Genomic DNA, 20,882 nt, shown 5'->3' with positions numbered 1-20,882 from the left:
ATGCATTATATTAAACAAAAATAAACATTTAAAAGATTTCATTCATTTTTTTATAAAAGTTGATAAATTGTTTTTTTTGTAAGAAATAACTTAGGTAATTGATTCACATAATTTATAGAAATTAAAGTAAAATTAAAAAAATAGGTAGATATTTTAACGAATGAAAATGTATATCGATGAAAAATATACATTACACAACCTAACTTAACCGTAAGTAAAATATTCTAATTATTTTACAATCTTAGGATAATAATTTACACAAACTGGGCCACAGTTTTATTTTTATCAATTTTATGATATATCTAATACTATTCTAAACATTATTTATTTTATTAGTTTAATCTTAAAACTTTCTTATATTGGTTTAATAATATAAGTATAAATGTTTTATACTAGAGATTGGAAATTTAAAAAGAATAGTACCATCTTATATTTCTAGAATTGAAAAAATTGGTAGTCAACTTAGCAATAATAATATAAGAGTGTTATACATCTCTTACTTGTTATAATTAATTAAAATCATTATGTTTCTACTTCACTATAAATTGCTATGTTCATTTTTACGTTTACAATTCTGCTCAGTACTTAAGGTTGTTGAACGAAATTTTGAATTGTGAAATTGTTATATTTAAAAAACCTTTGGATAATATTTTAATTAGTTCTCCACATTATACGTGTAACATTAAATTAGTTTTTGTACTTCTAACAGGTAGTGTGAAAAAATTATACATACTTTATGTATACCTACACTTATTCACTTATTATACGGTAAATTCCATTATTACGTTTTCTTAAACAAATTACTAATTATTATTTAAAGTTTTTTTTTTTTTACATTTGAAAAGTACCGAAGTGGTGAAGTTCTAATCATTGTACCTTTAACCCATAGTAATTTTTTACCATACAATATAATATGGTCTACATCACAAAATCATTGTAATTTTATGATTTTATAAATAATATAAGTGCTTAAATGCTCACAAAAAATATAATACAAAAAGCTAAGTTATTTTAATACTAATAAAATAGTAAATAGTTATTTGCAGTTTTAAAAGAGTAATTATTAATATAAAGTACAATGCACATTGTGTATTTAACACGTACTTAATTTTCAATTTTTTATTCTTCTTATTAATTTAATTTAAAATATATTATGTAAGATTAAAAAATAAGATTATATAGCAACAATTGTCAACTGATTGTTGAAGAGAGTGGGTAAACAAATAGTACACAGGTATTAAAATCCATAATATTTTAATTTAATTTTAGCTAACCTTAAACCTTAGCTAAGTAAGAAAAAAATTAGTTTTTAAAATAAGATATCTACTTACTTTTTTTATAATATGAAGCATAGGTAGTAATATATTATACAACTGCAATATTCTGGTGTCAATTTATGTTTGAACTGATTAACATTACATGTGAATATAACCAATGACTTAACCTTGTCGATGGATAAGCGCTTTATATTACAGCACGAGTTGTACAAATAATTTTAAATTTCTAAGCTCATTGGCGAGGTGGTTAAAAGACTAGTAGAAAGCTTACTATTCTGTGACTCAACAGTTTAGTGACAAGTTTTACACATCAGACGTGTTCCGATTATGAATTGACTAAGTTTACATAATTTATGCTAAGACGGCTGTTGTATACCACCTACATCTGATATATCTAATTGTATTGAAATATTGACTAAATAAATGCATTATTATATTTTAAGTACATACTCTGCAACATTTGTACATTACTCGTAGCACACGTACCAATACTTATTTATTTTAAAATTCAGCTTTAATTAGGTTTTAAATAGAAACAACTACAAAAGTACAAATATAATTACGTTAAGTTATCTTATAGTACACTTATAGTATCTTATGGTAGGTATTCATTTTAAGTTTTCAATATGTCAACCTTTCACACGTATTTAGTAGCTGAAAGCGAGTATAAATAACTATGTATTGTTCTAGAATTGCATTATTCCCTTTAAAAATATAGACGATGACATAAACAACAAACTTGCTGCATAAATTAATGAATAATATACGTATCATATAATATGAATATTATTAAAAAAAAATTATACTCGTATATTATTAACATGACAAAATCTGTTTGAAAAAAATAAAATATTACCTTAATAGGTATGATATGCTTTAGTTTCCCTATTAAGTTAAATATTGAAATCCGTCTAGGATATATTAAATAATTTAATAAATTCATAGTCAAAAAAGCTCTTGAAGCTACTCTATATTTTAATTATTTGTAAACAGGTGATTTTATAAATTCAGTTACCGAGTGGTAACTATTTACTATTTTAATGTAGTGGATTAATGATTTTGTGGTTTAAAATATTTTATAACTATAAACGTTTGAAAAATGTATCATTATGTTATTATATTTATTGAGATTTTCAATAATATGTACTCGTGGAAATAAATACATTTTCAAAAACATATTACCTACGAACATATTATTATAATACGATAAAGATGAGTAAATGATTTTAATTTTAATTGAATTTAAAAATAATAAAGCAGATACTTATTATAAAGTATAGTTTTTATTTTATTGAAATGTGAACATTATTTGATTAAATGGTGTATATGTATACGTATTAAAAAAGTTTAATGTTAATAAACAACAACATTTATTAAAATAGCAATAATTAATATAGTTTGCTTTTTAAAACTGTTATTTTGTTCAATATTAAATATTATCTCACAAGTCAATAAGCATTGAAATACTCGTTGGTAATTCAAAATTTCCAACATTATGTGATACGTATACTAAAAACCTACAAAGTACTCTTTTCTCTCTCTTACTTAAAATATTATCATCGTGTATTGTTGTCGTAAAATGCTATTATTTTCAATTCTCTTGTTGGACAAAAGTATCAGTGAATACAAAAGAGGAAATGAAACAATATTAAAAACTAACCTGTTTGCTCTGACGGAAACAACACTGCAAGATAAACATTTTTATTATACACAAACACCTTTCAATTACGAATTTTTTCCACTTTTTTATTTTTACTTATTTTTTTTAAATGCCTCTCCTCATTTTAATAATTCTAGGTTTAATAATGGTAATTATTATAGTGAATTTTTACAACAAAACACAAAAAATAAAAAATAAAAATATAGCAATACAATTTTAATTTGATGTAAGTATTTATTGTATTTGTTTTTAAATAAAATTGCATTATTAATTATGTAAACTTTAACTATTTATCGTTAATTATTTTGTATGCAGAGTTAGGTATATGGTTTTGGCTTAGAAATAGTTTTACACAACCTCCATTTGTAAAATCTAAACAATAAATTACATGACTTGATCAATTTTATTAAAGTTATAAAACCACAACACATATGATATTTTTAAATATGTGTCTTATGAATAATACTACTTATACTATATATGCGTCAAACTAAAAAAATAGTTTATTCAATAGCAGAATTGAGATAGTTACACATTATATAGAATCATTTCCTTCATGTTCATGCTGCAATATTGATTTTTGCAATTTTAATTGTCGCTATCTAATGAAATATCTACATGAAATAACATTTTAAAGCTGCACATACTCCAGTATTACATTTAGAGTTTAAAAATATATTTTTAAAACGAATTAATATATTATATGTATGATGATTAATCATTATAATTATTTATTTGATCCATTTTGATGTTTTATTAGTCAAATTAATCGTTTTTTCATCACAATCTGTTAAAACAAAACATAATAATAGGTATTATTATTCTTAGATTTAGTTGAATCTATCATGTCTTTAGATGTGGAAATAATTTTAAAAATAACATAATATTCATACAATTCATCTCACTTTTATGCCAAGAATTATATTATATACTAAAATAATATACATAATATGTATAAATGTATTAATACTTTTTGGTTATTACTATAAATTATTTATAATTTACTAGTGATCGTAATTCTATTAAAATTCTTATTTAGTTGAGTTTATGTGGCTAAATTCATAATAATCCGTTTATTAGATTACTAGTGTTTTTAGTTTTTTATTACATAGCATTTTTCATCTCAAGTTAATTATTAAGCTTCTATACTTCTATAATATATTTAATTTTATATGCATTTATTTTTTTCGATAGGTACGGAGTCATATTTACCAATTTTATTATTTACATTAATATATTATTATTTATATAACATTATATAATAGCACAATCAGGAAAAAACTTTAATATATTCAGTAAATAAAATACTATATTCACATAGGGTAGTAACGTTAACTAAATTGACTAATGACAGTACCTATTTAAATGTTAATAAGTTAAGAACCAAAAAGTACAAATATAACTATAGGTTTGTAGTGTGTATATTTACGTCTTGAGATAAAATAATAATAATTTTAAAATGTATACATGCATTGACTTTGTCTCCCTTGGCGGATGTGAGTAACTAATTATTTTTTTATTTTCGTTTTAAACAAAATACCGGAGGTAAAAAGTTTAAAGAACTAATTGAAGAGGGCTTTGTGAAAACAAAACATTGCAAAATCCAAAAATTTGCATTTCAAATAATAATTAAAATCATCATTTCGCCCAACCGCTTTCGTTTGCTTTTTAAATCATAAATTTTCATTATATATATATAAAAAAAATATATATATATTTATATAAAAACATTAAAATTTACTGATCCCATCGATGAATAATTCACGAAAACTGTGCATAAATAATTAGTATTAAGTCTTTTAACTAATTAAGTTATTACTGAAGTACTACGTATTTTTTTTAAAATGCAAATTTTTTGAAAGTTTCATAAAAACTTTTTTTAATTATTGGTTCAAAGTTGTATACCGTTATTTTAGCTTGAAAAGATTAACAATGCATCCGGAAACGTCAAAGTGCAAAGTGAGACACCATAATTTGAAAATATAATTATATTTTTTCTGGACATAAACTTACGTAGTATTCTTTGGATATTTGTACTGTATTGCAATGTAAGCGGTCACGTATTAGGTTCTCACATTTTAGTTGAATTTATGTGTTTCTATTTTTATTGCCAAAGAATTTATCTTATCTTAGAGAGTAGAAAAAATAGATAAAGCCAAAGGTGCAGCTACAATATAACTTACTTGATAATACAAAGTTTTATCGAATAGAATTTATTACCTTATACTTTCACATTTAAATATAAACATTATTTTTACACCATTATACTATAGTATGTACTCAATAATGTACGTTTTGAGATAGAAAAAAAATGTATATTTTTCAATGTTCTTAAAAATAAAATATATATTAGTTAAAGAAGCAAAAATATAATATTTGTCCGCTGATTTCTATAAGGGTTTGTCTAATGACTTAGAAAATAGAAAATAGAAATCTTATATATATATATTATATTTCATTGTAAAAAATATCCATTCATAAATAATAATAAATTGCCTTGATAAATTATTTAAATAGATATATTTATATTTAAATAATTTTTTCATTATATTATGATTTATTGTTAACGTTCTGAAAACATTTGGTGTTTTGAAACAGTTAATTAATTAAATAAATAAATTTGAAGATAAAAATGATTTACTATCTCTCTACTAACATAATATTTATACGTACTCACACACACCTAATTACTATTATAATACCTGTTACCTGTATCATATAAAATATATTTTAAGTACAAAAAACGTAGCGCACGGGCACAATGATAAAATCAATGTACTTTTTATTTATACATTAATAAAAATAAAACAAACAGTTAATATTAATATCAATCATATATACTATGATCGTATGATTGCACGTCAATTGGATCGAGACTGTATCGGATAAGAATTGGAGTCCTACGCATATTATGTAAGAGTATTATTATACGACGGCGACGTGAGTAACTCGCGCATAACAACGCGATGCAATATTAATACGGGTGCAGTATGGACGACGTACAATATTGCATTATACACACTAAACTATAGAATGCGAAAGGTTCAAGCTATAGTTTTGCCCCTTCGTGATAATAATAATATATACATAGGTTGTATGCATTTTTCATAATACATGGTATATTTGTATCGGTATAGTACGCACGTGGGCGACCGGAAACCCTGACCCGTGTGGCCGTGCGTCTATATTACGTTATGCTTGCGAGTGGCGACCGTGTGCGCGCGTGCTCTTCCTCCGAAGTATTCTCCCGTGTTCAGAATTTTAACATTTTAAACAGTCCAGACCCGACGGAAACGACGAATTTATTTTTTTTTCCCGCGCTTCCAGTATCATTGTGTTACAATAATAATAATAATATATTCGCGAGTATCGCCCGGTTTGTCCCGTAACGTTATGAAATATTATACAAGCCACCACGCGTGTGCACATTATTTGAATAAAAGCTTTTCTAAGTATTTATTACAATAGTTGCACGCTTTAAAACATAATGTTATATAAAATGATTGCAAAAAACACGAATGACGGCCGCAGGGAGCTAGTAAATAACGACGATGTTCTTTATCGCAGCTATAGTCACGTAGGTAGTTGATGGCTTTCCAGGGATGATCTCCCATGTTCAGTCCACCACGGGGAAAAAAGTTCAAGCCAAATATTTCATCAAGTAACACATCCCGCGACAATACTTTAAAACGCAAACATAGAACTATTTGCGCATAGAGTATTATTATTCCAAATTTAAAAAGCGTTGAAAGAAACTTTGCTGTCACGTCAATACACTAGTAATGCATAGGTGCATTGCAAAAAATAAAAATGATGATGATTCCGGAGTTGGATTGTTAAAAAAAAAATGATTCTACAGAAGTTGAAGAAATACTTATAGACGAAATCCAAAAACTAAGACAAGTAAGTTGACACATTTTTTTTTTATTAATTCGATGCAAATAATTTAACATTCAAAAATATTTTGATTGCTTGATTATCATTTGAAGAAAAAAAAATATTATTTATGGATACTAAAAATAACTTATAGCAACTTACACATTCAATATTTTAAATTAGATCATTATATTTTGGTTAAAAGTATATGATTATGCAGTTTTCTAAGTTCGTATTTTAAAAAGAATCACTGGATAAAATGACTTAAGAACTTCGAAGCAAAACATAATGCATAATGAAATATGAATCAGCATACAGCTGAACTATAGATATGTGTAATGTTTTTCGTTTCCTTCTATGTAAGACTTTGTAAATAGGTTAACTCGAAGATATATTGCATAAATACAAAAATATAATAGGCAACATCAATCCCGAGTGAGATTTCCAACTTACGTGTGCATTTTATTCTGAGCGACTCACTATAATGAATCAGCATAGGAGCTTAGTGGACTCCTAGAAGTAGAGCGCTGTGACACATTGGATTATATATATTATTATAATATATATAAATATTTATTCAAAAGTTAAGTCATGACTTACGTCATCGCTTTAATCAAATGTTTAGAAAAGAACAATAAAAGAACAGAATGAAGTTTTTAAAAGAGAACTTTTTGTATAACGAATCAACAAATCCACATAGTACCGCCGTAATATTTATTTGTCGATTATTTTATGTAAGTAATTCCGTGTAGCTCATTCTATCAACATAACAATCATTTGAACGACAAAAATTGCATTGAAAATATTACGAAAATCTTAAAATGTTATAGCGATATATCACTGTATGACATATATAGCTTCTATAATTCCTAACCTTGTGAGAAAGGAGTCGATTGTAATAGTTTTTGGAATACAATATTCTATCATAGTCAATAGTCATGCATTACATTGTCCAAAATAAAATTAAAAGGAAAAGACTGCATAATACTAGTATCCCAGATATAATTACGAAAAAAAATCTAATCTGAATCATGGTCTGTGTTTTTTTTATATATAAGTTACACACAGATTAATATTAATCATTTTAAGATGAGTATATTATACTTATAATATTATTATTATTATTATTGACCATTTAATAATAAACATTACTGTAAAACAACAAATAGCTGGAAAGCTTTTCATTCTAAATTTAAAAATCGACATGTTCTACATTGTAGATCCAAATTCTTTTGTTGTTTTGAAAATATACAATAAGATATGTATATATTATTTATCCTAACTAAGATATAATATGCACTTATATAATCATAGAACAAGTATAATAAATTATAAACGAAGACATTAAATTTCAAACATTTTTGGTCTACAATTAAGGAGACATTTTTACCAAGATATGCAGATGGTAGTCGCTCAAGAAAAAGGATAAATTGGAAGCATGCTTGAGTTATAGGGGGAAGGGTAAATAGGGCACTTAGCCGTACAGGTTTTTTTTTGTTTTGCACTAGAATAATATATTTTATTAGTAGTAGTATTGTGTACAAAAATCAATAACCAGAAATACAATAGCATTAACCTAACCTTACCCTCAGAGACACTCAAGGTTGATAACCTCAGAACAAAGGAAGCATGGCAGAAAATTTGAAATAAAGTACCACTTCTATACAAATTAAGAAATATAAAACCTTCCATTAAAATATGGAAATTTCTTCTTATTTTTAAAAGAAAATATGAAGTAATAATTACTTGGGTCAGAATAGAACACATAATCCTTTCTTATTACAAAAGAACCAGCCCCAATATGCGACACGTGCCACGAAAACATTACGATACCCAAAGTACACAAGAAAAATCTCAATTATACCATTTGCACTCTAACATACATTTAACAAAAGAAACACGGGAGCAATATATTTAACAAACTTATATTTTTCAAATGAGAATCATCATTTTTTTCAGTATATGGTGAATATCAGATCCAATTTCTACCGTAAAATTATTTAACGATTTTTTTCTATCTATCGTAATCAATTTCGACTCTAAAATAGTGTAGCCAATACCAAAATACGTATCTTTTTATTTTACACAAAATAGAAAAAAATATCTCTTATTAAAAATAGATTTTTCGATAAAAATTGAAAACAAAAAATTATTTTTATTCCCAAAAATTAATATTAATTAAATTCAAAAAAAAAAAGTTGATACTAAACATCGCTAATTCTATCTAAATTAATTCGAGTTCGATAGGGTTAATGCTATTATATTTTTTGAATATTTTTATAATATAATCAAAATTTGGATTATTAATTTTTGAGTTTTTGCTTTGTGTACTAATGCATATATCTATGATAATTTATATGTTTGAAATATACAAAGGCTAATTTTAAAATTATAATATTACTTAGTACTTTAATGTTTTATAAATTTTTTGGAGTGTAATTAACACTAAATTCATTATTATATCTATTTTACATTTTTAACTTATTTTAATATGGTTATTTAATAACTAAGAAACTATTGATTTAAGTTTGGTTATTAAATATTAAGAAAAAAATAAGTTTATTTTGCCACATAGTACTTCTTATATATTTATATGAATTAAAATGTACCTATATACTCAAAAATATACTTAAAAATGTCAAAAAACAGAACATGGATAAATTAAAAATTATAAATAGAATTCTCAAAATGATATTAGAAATATCATACCGTATTTATGCACTACTAATTGTTTTATCATACAATACTACGAAGTCGTTAAAATAACTTTTATTCAAGTTGTAGAAATTGCCATTGTTGAATAAATCAGATACATTTAAATATTATATTTATAATTTGAAATATATTACTACTCGTAAAAACTAATATAAAATGTATCCTTATGAACTTTATATAAGTATTTGAAATTGTGAGATTGTTTATACATTAACTTTTTTTTTTTTTTTGTAAATTATTACGACATTCTTATGACTGATAATACAATACGTAACTTTTTTAATTATTTGAAAATTAAAAAGAACGACGAACATTTAAAAGCACTTCAAAAGCAAAAATAAATAAGTACAATGTATAGATCTATGCTATTTTTAAAAGTATAATATGTAATATTATATTATTACACTTCTAAATATTCCGATATCATCAAAGAAAAAGAATAGTTTTCATAAAACAAAATAGTGGTATACATTTTAACGGTTTTTATTTTTAGGTAGGTACATAAGAGTTATAACATTTACTTTTTTATATTTTATTTTCATCTATTAGGATATGATATTTATTACTATTTGAAGATATATTTCTATATATTTTTTCTATTAGTTACTAGTATAAAATTATGCTAGCTCAATAATTAAATTAAATAATTAGAAAATTGTACTATTTGCGACAATTCAATTAAATGAATACAATATAGAAAGTAGTTTAAGTTTATATTATTATTTAAAATAAAGATAATTATTAAAATAAAAATATAAAATTATGATTCTAATTTAATTAGATTTTATTGTATTAAAATTAAACAATATCAACATTATGAGGAGGATTTACTACAGTATAGATAATTATAATTTATATTTATCTAATACATTTTTTAGAATAGACTGGAGAAACTTTAAATAGCTCTGAATTTTGAAATAGAAAAAGTAAATAATGTTTCGATGTTTGAAGAAAAATGAGGATAGTTTTGGTAAGGTTAGAAGAAGCAGATTGAGCATATGATGGTTTATCTGAATCGAAATTTATTTAAAGTGGATTTAGGAATGTTACCTATCTTTGATTTTGAAAGCAGGAGTGATACGTTCTCGTTGAATTCGATTGTTGGAAAATTTAAGGTTTTTTTTATAAACTGAATAGGCTTTATAATAGGCTGGGTGACTGCTATGGCATAGTACACATTTTGAAGAAAAGACTGGTGACATATTGCATACGTAAGATCTGTGTTTTTTACATATTTGATATATCATGGATCATGGTTGTAGTAGGTAACTCTGAGTGTACCCATAAGACAGGCAGCGCAATGACATTAAGGTGGGTTTTGGGTGGATAACATTTTTCGACAGCTATTTTGGTGTACAGCAGAAATTCAATTTTGTATGAGTCCAAGTTGCTTGTTTTTTTTTTAAAGAGAGGCAAAGCTAATTTATTAGAAAAGCGCTTAATGTTATGAACGTGATTGACCAGATGTCCCAATTCTGAGAAAGTGGAAATGATATTTTCAATTGAAGTACAAGGGTAATGACTACAAATATTACATTATAATATCATATTTAATGTTTTATGTAAGCAATTAAAAATACATTTATAAAATAAAATAAACTTTAAAATGTAAAAAATTTATAACGATTATAAATACGTCAAAATAAGTTTTTTTAATAACTTATTATTAAAAAATGTAAAAGAATAATTATTAGCTAAATTCACAATATTTAAGTTGATAACACATTAAGTTACGTAGTTATTTTGTATCTTATATCGTGTACGATGGATTGATTTGTTTAGTCAGAGAAAATAATATTTGTTGGATAGAAACTTATTTACGCAAATTTTGTTTGAATAATTTTCATGAAGGCAATTAGTTACAACTTTTAAGTGAATAAAGTAAAACTAACTCGTTGTATAATTTACCTGTAATATACCGTACAGTTTTCATTAAGTTTAGTCTTTTGTTATCATATTGTTGGTTTTATAATTACATTAAAATATAATTCAAGATCTCTCAATTCTAGCTATTACAAAATGTAGCTAAACCTTGAAACGACTGCACTCAAACCTACACAACCATCGAAATCCTCTTATCCCCTAACTTACATCTCAGGTGTCCTCAGAAGACAACTGAATGGGAATGGTGACGTGACCTGCTAATTGATTAAATAAGCCCGCATGACATGCAGTTCCAACAATGAATGAATTCTTTACGCAAGACAAAATCATATAACCAATTTAATACGCCATCATCACTTTTACTTATCACAAAAAAAATTAATTTTCAGATAATGAAAAATAATTATATTTTATAATGAAAAAAAAAGTAAAATAAAAATAAATACTAAAAAATAATACTATAATGTCTATATTTTGAAAGATAGTATACAGTTATTTGAGTTATTCCTAAAAATATTTACACATTTTGTTGTATAGGTATACTAAAGTGTACGTCATAATATAACATTGTAATGAAACTAAGTAATAATAACGTTGAATGTTTTGAAAATAAACGAAATCTTTGTTATTTTTCAGTGAATCGAAAATGAAATACATAGTTGAAAAATAATATTATATTAAAAGACGAAAGTAATTAAATAATAGTAAGGAACTATTTTGTTATATTATTCTGAATTTTCTATTTTTTTTTTTTAATACTTGAGGAGTGAAAAAATAACTTTTCAATAAATTTTAAAATATTATGATTTATGCTGTATTATAATGCATTTATAATATTATTTTTTTAATAGTATAATGACCAAACGTCCTGTTATGAGATTATCCATTTTTGATCATTATGTTCTGTTGTCCGTACAAACTTCGATCTGGACGCTTTTTATCCCATCTTAAAAATATGATCCCGTTTTGATACCGTTTTTCTTTATTATTACTTAGTGTATTTAAAAGAAATTGATGTATGAAACAAATTTAAAACTGTTTTATAACCAAAGTTATAAATAACAAAAACAGTTTTTGAAGGCCATGCCGATGAACAATTAAATCAGCGATGATCATGAAATATGTTGTATGGCATAATATGCACTGTGAACTAAAGTATATAATATTATTTATTAATGTATAATTAATAACATTTGATTTAATATTGAATCGTTTACGTATTTGTTTTGGTGGTGGTGTGGGGAGGGTAACAACTGTCCTGTTTCTTTTATTTTTTCAAAATAGTCATCTATACCAGATGCCTCGTTTCATCAGTTTTAGTATGTATCTATGCATATAGGTTTTTATTCAACTCGGTAGATTCACATAAATATAAAAATACTGTCAACTGTAGACAAAAATTATACAAATTGATAAAATGTCTGATATTCTTTTATCTTACAGTCTACGAGTGAATGTTTACAAAATAATATAGCTACTGTAAATCAAAAAATCGGCTGTAAAATATTCATGACTATAACACAATATTTAGTTATACATGATTATTGGGTAAAGTGATTTAAATATTCCCATTATAAACTATAAAGTATAATTGTTAACGTGTTATACTTTTATTTACACCATAAATATTACATAATACGTATGTACGGGTATAACGGTAGGTAGTTCAATAAAAATACACTTTACTACTGTATACCACGTCTTGGACAAGATAAATAAAATAAACATTTTTGACACAATTATTATTTATAACGGTTAAACATTTAAACAGTTTAACATTTTTTTCTGCTTTTATCGCGATCTATACCACTAGCTGTTGCCTCTGTGAACTGTGAAGATGAATGGATCAAAGGTTTTTTATAAAAACCAAACATTTCGAACAACAAGTCGAAGTCGCAGTGATCAACCGTTAATAAAATACACATTAAAAACGCTGTACATAACATCCATCAATACCTAATTTGGTTATGGACGTCGATTTAAAGTGATGCTACCTCGGCCATCTCCAGAGATATCGAATATTAGAATGTGAAATAAATAATTCAGTTTACTATCAGTTCCGATCGAAGACGCTACAATAATTTGTGCACTTGCGTGTCATCGCTTCGTAGTTATTTCTGTACGAATACAATTATTGGGATTTTGTGCCACCGCTTAATCAACGGTAATACCGTATAATTAACCATATTTAATAAAATATTTGATTGAATGTCTGATTTCAAAAATATTCACTAAAAAAATTGCGTACTAGAATTATACTGAAATTATCTCGGCTACACACTTGCCGTAGGTATATAATTTATTTACCATTGGTTCTTTTCGAAGGAAACATTAAGAATTACTGAGCGTGCACGTAGTACGTATATTAAATGACAAAACCATATGGAAAGTTACCATGTCGCGTATAGTCGATTGTACATTAAACTTTTAGGTAACGTGTTACCGATATTTTGTTACCGACATATTAAATAATATACTAGAGACAAAACTATACGGTGTAGTGGAAATCAGATTTTACTATTACAATAATGTTATAATGGAGTACATGCTTTTTTATTACCCATTAAATGATTTCTATGTTCTAATAGCCTGTTTAGAAAGGCCAAAAGCTTATTATATGATAAAATCTAAGAGAATCAAGCCTTATTGTATTACTTATACGTTTATTTACGAGCATCGTCGTTTCTGGTCCAACGAAAAGCGTTGATCGCTTTTTAATGTCTGTACCCAGGGCTAAGCGTCAAGTCACCCATCATATCATTCATATCGTATTATACCTAACCCATATTATTGGTTACTTATATACATTATAGGCAAATCATTGCAGTTATTTTTTTTAAAATTCTACGACCATTTATGTGGGTCTGTAAATTTTTTTACGTTTGCACATATGGTTATAGCGTGTGTAAATCAGAACAAATATTTGAAATTCAAATCAACTTTTGTAAAATAATAGCGTAACGCAGATTTATAGAATAATGTAAAAATGTGATTATATTATATCTATTTATTGTTATTTGATGTATTGTATTTGTATTTCGTATACATATTTAAATATTTATTATATATTTTTGATTACCACCGTGTTTACGAGGAATTGTAAAATTCTATGCTGAATGGCATAATTCAGGATGAACGAACCACAAAGGCTAAGGATAGAACCAATTGAAAGAAAAACTCTTTGGTCAATGCAGTCAATCCCACACAGTTAGGCTCTAATAATATAAGACTCCAGATCGATGGATGCTTGCACACTGGATTGGTAAGAAATTCATCAAATGGGACTCGTCTGGTTGATTTCACTAATGTAATATCGTATTTTTCAAAGGGATTGTAGTGGGTGGCTTTCATATACATATCCATAGAAGTTTTATAAGTTAATATCATATCAATAAATGATAGAAAAATAGGGAAATAATGTTTACACAAATATCTTCAACTGAAGTATAAAAAATATTTTGGAAAACTAAAGTTAAACATTAGTGAAATGGTAATTGATCACATAATGTACATCTTTGATGAATAGGTGTATCATTTAAATTATAATTTATGACGAGTGTACTTATACCAATCGACGTAAATAATATTTTATATTTTATACAATACGCATAATAGTGTATTTGTGTATTATATAAAGTCTTACTGATCACTGTCCAGTTCTTTAAGTACTAGTACTAAAACTACAATTAAAATAAATGTTTGTATAATTAAAAACAAATCATTATATAGTATATTATACACATAAACGATAACAAATAACATAACTAATTCCTATATTATAGGTACTGGATTAAAAATAACAAGACATGATCACGTCACGATGGAATAAAGGACACACTCCAACAGCTGCAAATTCTCCTCAGTTGGTCTCAAGCTCTCAACCGATTAGTTGGTAAGCCGATAGAAAGAATTCTGAGTGCCGAGATAATATTTTATATGTATATCTTATAGAATAATTGATATGTTCTTTATAATATTACTTATTTTATATTATATGAAAAGTTAAAAACTATTAATTGTAAAATTTAACACTCTTATTTTTATTTAAAACAGCTATATCATATGTTTATAAAAAGTACCTATTACATATGCACATTGGTGTTTTTATAGAATGCTTAATGAAAAAAATAATTGCAGTACAATTTGTAAAAAAACTGAATTATTACCTATAAACAATACTCAACATTATACCATGAATATACTATAGTAGACATTGTACTTAGTAAAATAAGAATAAAATATTTTGGATCTCTCAAAATTAAAATTTTAAAATAATATTTAGCATATAAAAATGTTAGCACGCATTATTGGGCTGTAGACAAGTGTTTCAACTATCAATAATTCACATATATTAATAACTATTCCTACGCTCATATTTAGCATGTTATTATTACAATTATTTGTATGACCGGTTGTTCCACAACTCTTCCAATATAATATCACACGATGCAACGAAAACAATGATGATTTATGGTTTCGGTTGGTTCCTGTATGTAATGCCACCCTGTGCAGCATGTAGATACTTTAATATAAGAACCGGTGAATTTTTTGAATTTGATTTTATAATAATATTTCAGCAACTCACCAACCACGACTTGTATTTGCACATGGATATAAAATATTATGTATCTATCTTTAGTCTTAAACTTGAAAGCAAGCGATAAAAACCGCTAAAAACTATTGTACAAATCTGTATGTTTAAGAACACTACGAAAATCAAAGGCATTAATAAGGTTATTATGAAATAATTGTGTATACAAATTTCGTATTTATTTTATAACATACATATTGTACATACATTAAGTGGTGAGTGCCACATATTTATTCTAAAGTTTACTAATTGCTATTAATTTTTACGATATTTTATCAATTACGATGATCATACATTAGATATAAACTAATGCCATCTATAGTTCTCGTAATAAGTGTTTCTGTTGGTATTTATAATTAATTTTATCATAGGTCTTATATTTAAAGTTATAATAATATAGTTTGTATAACATAAAATATATTTTTAATTATTTAGTGTGTAAACTGTAAGGCAAATGCAGGTGATGTGTTAAAGTTGCTTATGTGTCTTGGCCACTGATAATAATTTGCGTACATTTGTAGTTTTTAAGTTAAATTTATAACTTGATAGTTAAGAGATTAAAATAAAAAAATAAATCTGCAAGGAAATATTTAGTAAAACAATATATTATATAGGTACTTATGAATATTGCACGTTTATCATAATATCTGTAAACGATAAAATCAGACACTCTAATATATCCTGCAATGAACTAGACCGTTAGTGATCCTTAAGTCACTACTCACCTATAGTTAACTTTTCCTTATTGCGATAAAACATATAATTGTTTCGAGTGAGTGTCGTGCAAATGAAATTATATCGTGGAATATTTACACCCTATTTACAATACTAAAAATAAAAATGTAAAAAAATATATGAAGAGTGTTTATATAATTGTCATTTAAATTTTACAACTAACCTAGATAAGGAATTTTGTTATCTACTCTATTTAGAACTGATTGCTTGTGTATAATAATATATATATTTTTTAAATATTCATTTTTTCGTTATATTTCGTATAAATATTTACGTTATTGCATATACGTTTTAATTCAAAAAGTTGAGACACTATTTTAAGAGGTTTGGTTATCACCTGCTGTAAATCTGAACTGTATATCTGGATAACTTCGTATTATTTATAAGCTATATGGCATCCTACTTTATTTTAATAATTTACATAAGAATAGTGAAAAGTTTAACGATATTTCTTTTGTACGCAGTTAAAAGATAGGTACTATACCATCAAAACCATTATTTGAAATACGTTACAAGAAATATACTACATTTAAAATTGTATGCAATTTTTTTCATTGACGTTTATTGCTATAACTGAAGTAAAGGTAATAATGTAAATTTCATAAATTTAAAAATTAAATTTTATTTTTTAATAGAATTTTTCTTTTAACTCAAGGAGTGTAAAAATTAGAAATATTTATTAAATTTTGAATTATATTTCAAAATATTAAAAATTGGTAGGTATACTGTACAAAATGTAATTGATTATAATTTAAGATTTTTTTAACATAATTAATAAGCACAGAATTAATCAGACTCCATAATTTTGGTAGTGATAATACATTTATATTCAATTATCTGACATTCTGATTTCTGAGCGTTTAGAACGAAAAATCAAAATCTTATGTTGAAATATTATTATAATTTTTTTCTAAACATTTAAAAATGTCATCTTTTTAAGTGAATTATCTTCATCACTTTTAATTTTAACTATATCTCGTATATTTGTTGAATTATATGTGTTTCTGAATCTGTCTTAGTATTTTTACATTAATATTTGAATTGTGATTTTTTTTTCAATTGTTGCATCATTAAACAATTTTAAATTTTGTTTTACGAATTTGAATTGAAATATTCTACTACTTAGTAGTTTATTCCTACATTTGTAATGGACAAACTCTTAAGTACTGAATGACCGTTCAGTAGTAGAACTAGTTACTGGGCTAGAAAATAGTATAGTGCGCTGATAGAACTGATAGACAACAAGATGATCCATAAAATGACTTTCCAGTTTTCATGGTTATGAAGTATCTATATCTTAGGAAAGATATATTTTTATATGGTAGACAGTAGTATAGAATATGCGGTATTGGTATATTAATATAACAAAATTAATGCAAATAAAACAAATAATAACATTCAGTTCTAATATTACGATAATAATAAAAATAATAATTTATTTCACTGAAAACTGAAGTCGATAATCAACATTCTTATTCATAATTATTATTTTTCTACACTGTAGGTATGTGGTATTATAGATTGTAATTTACATTATTCATAAATATAGTAATTCAAAATTCATAATGAATTATGAAATTTCAAAAGAGTTGTTGATGCATTCATTTGGAATGTATTTTTTTGTCATTTATATTTACACTAGAATGAATCAGATGAAGGACTTAATTTGTTGATTTCCTACAAGCCAAGCCTGAATTATAAAATATAGACTATTTTACATTTCATAAATGATAAATTATAAATAATTAATAAAAAGTTAAATATATTCTTTTTGCGGTCAGTGAAAACTTAGCAAGGAATAATTTACGTTCAATACTACCTTACATTCCAAAGTTTATAAAATGAAATTACGATTTATAAGATTGTGATCAAAGTCTTGCCTTAGCGCCCGACCTTTAATTCAATTTTCAAGTCTATTGGATTCGATAAGACACCTATAATGTCCTACATCTGGTTTCCAATCGATTGAGTTTAATGTACAGCTTTATTGCTATAAGTATGAAAAAGTACTCTGATCATGTTCTTTCTGCACATATAAATGTAATACAATATTGTCTCATTGGTTTGCTGGAAAGTTAGGTTAGATAAATCGAAAACTTTTAAACATTTTTCTATTAGTCAAAAGTTATGTGTCACAGAATTTTATGTCTCGGTAATACGTTATGGAGACAATAATTTGTAGTTATTTATGCACAGCTAGAACAAAATTTAACCATGTCCTATTAGTTAAACAAAACAACATCAATAATACTTCTTACGTTTTAATTTTTCTTGTAGTGTTTATCAATTTACGATCATTTCAATGCATACGTATTTAAGTATTTTTCAAATTACTAACATTAGGTACATTTAAAATATCAATCAAAATCGACGATAATAATTATAATATAAGCATCGAAATAATAATAAACTCTGAATTTCGATCACGTTTAATTATAAAATGTTTGTATACTTTAATATTGACGTTTGAACGTGTTTATTTATTATTAATATTATTTTATCACTCAATATTTTGAATATTTGATAGAATACTGCATGTATTATTTCATTTATATTGAATATGAATAATACCTATCAATATAAAATATGACAAAATGCTATTATCGTAAATTAGAAATTTCAAATGTGTTTAAAAGACTTAAAATATTATTATAAGCGCGTCTAGCACGAAATGGAATAATTTGAATATTTGCCGAAAGCTTAAGCTCCATTAAATATTTTTAATGCGTGGTGATAATATTATAAAGTCATTCGTAATTATTGTTATACTGTTTAGGGAATCATTATTTTCCAATAACTCTCTCGTGCCTTAACATTTAATGAGTTTTGCTTTTTGTATGTTTTCCATCACTGCACTACATATTTTTGTAAAATATAATATTTACACACACACAAAGCGAGAAATAGACAGGGAGAGATTAAATTGTCCAGAAAAAAAACGATCGTTTCATATTTCAATTAAAAAATTGTACGATAATATCATGTTGATTGTTCAGCAGAATAACCCTTCTTGCGGTCACGTCCAAACACACGAAAATCGACTGAGTCCATAACTTAAAACCCTTAAACTTTGAACTTGGCCGCATAGGTATCCGTATCATATTATTTTATGTAGGTACTTTGTTGGAAGATTTCCGATTCCGCTCGATACGCTGTGGTCCAAATGCACTTATTATTATGTTTATGATCGTATTACCTAAGAAGTAAGTATAAGGTAGCAGTTATCTACTGTATACTTTACGACGCGTAAAAGTCCCTTAAAGTGGTTATCGTCTGACAGCGACTTGCTGCCGAAATCGTATTCGAACAATATAAAAGCAAAACAAAACAGAAAAAAAAACAACAACAACCAAAAGAGCTCTACACAATGTGCTTCGTTTTGACCCACATAAATTCGATTAAAATCCCAGTGGATTACCGTCGACAAAATCTGTGTCATAAAAAAAACCACCATAGGTGGGTGGTCGAGGCGTACCTCGTAGAATACGTATACATATATATATATAAAAATAGTGATGTAGTTATACTGACGTACGCCACTACACAATAATGTAAACCTCTAAATAATACTATAAAACTTCAGTGGAGTGAAGTGTCTTCTTCCCTGTCAGTAGAGTGGCCGTCATGTGATATTTTCAACCACATCGTTTCCCCCCTGAATTTTTTTTTATTTGTGAGATCCAAGTAAAATATAGCCTGCATATTACGCAGGGATTAAATAATGTTCACGCAGTTCCAATATTTAAATACGCGTGCGTAAAGGACATCTAGTTTTCAAAAGGGTCAATTTGTTCATCATGCATATCGTTTTCCAACATCAGTACGTATTCATAGTTACGCACTTTTAAGTTAATTTGAAATCGAAAATATAAAATACAACGTAAGTTTTAATTATTAAATATTTATAAAACGACTGAAGTACGCTGCGTTCCTACTTTTATATTGCCTATCATCTTGTACTGTCGTATCGATCCATATTAATAAATTGATTTGTTCCAAGAAATATGTTTTACAACACACAGTAGTAAATTTTAGGATTTATTAATAACAAGACAGCATGTAGAATGTTTCAATACGTAACCATGACATCGGCTGAGTATCGTTGAATAGAAGGTATTGAATGAATGGATCAGGCGTGGCGTAT

This window comes from Aphis gossypii, chromosome 2, assembly GCF_020184175.1.
Source record: "Aphis gossypii isolate Hap1 chromosome 2, ASM2018417v2, whole genome shotgun sequence".
In the NCBI taxonomy this organism is placed as follows: domain Eukaryota; kingdom Metazoa; phylum Arthropoda; class Insecta; order Hemiptera; family Aphididae; genus Aphis; species Aphis gossypii.
This window is presented reverse-complemented; position numbering follows the sequence as displayed.